Source organism: Olea europaea, unplaced genomic scaffold (genome assembly GCF_002742605.1).
Source record: "Olea europaea var. sylvestris unplaced genomic scaffold, O_europaea_v1 scaffold24182, whole genome shotgun sequence".
In the NCBI taxonomy this organism is placed as follows: Eukaryota; Viridiplantae; Streptophyta; class Magnoliopsida; order Lamiales; family Oleaceae; genus Olea; species Olea europaea.
Genome location: NW_019242359.1, coordinates 947 through 1,650, shown reverse-complemented (window position 1 = coordinate 1,650; position 704 = coordinate 947). Strand labels below are relative to the sequence as shown.

At 34.2% G+C, this 704-nt stretch overlaps 1 long non-coding RNA gene across 1 annotated transcript; it reads left to right on the top strand.

The window, feature by feature from the left end:
• On the top strand, positions 1-502 carry LOC111382029. Its single transcript, XR_002700451.1, has 2 exons — positions 1-55; positions 147-502. It is a non-coding gene; the product is annotated as an uncharacterized LOC111382029 (long non-coding RNA).
• Positions 503-704: the final 202 nt, after the last annotated feature.

Sequence of the window (704 nt, the reverse complement as noted above, 5' to 3'; positions counted from 1 at the left end):
GTGAAGCTATTGAATGATATTGTGTGGAGATTGATAGATCAGATGCTTATATGCAGTTAGTTCATCTGTCTCACTTTTCAGTTCAATGAATGCCGTTAAAAGAACTTTTCTTCTATATTACTTTCATGTATATGTTATATCATCAGGATACTTGAGATGCATTTGGATCCAAGGATGGTAGAAAGCTATGTTTAAAGCTGCATTTCGCCTTCTCCAAAACCATGGACAAATGTAGGATCCCATACAAGTTCTGGAAACACATACAGAGGACTGCTTGTAATGAAATCATTTCTGTTACATTGGAAACAATTAGTACCACAGCTATTTCCTTTGTACTTAAATATAGTGCATTTAGTTTTGGGTTGGGGAGTCTGTCCCCTTCCATACAGGTAGAAATCTTGCTTTCAATTGCGTACTTAGCATATTCCTTTATTTATTTTATGAACTGTTATGTAGTAACAAACAATTGAATGAAGGAGAATCCACTCATTTAACATATTAATATTACCTTCAAAATAATCAATTCCGTGCATCGCACAGGCAAATACTAGTTTTCTTAAAAGAATGTGGGGTCCACGAGTCAAACAACCTGTTTTTTTTTTGGACGAAAATAGTCAACAAGGATTAATTGCACCAGAATGAAAAGGTTGGAACCATTGCGTCTCTTTTGAAAAATTTAGACCAATTATGCAATAATAAGCAAA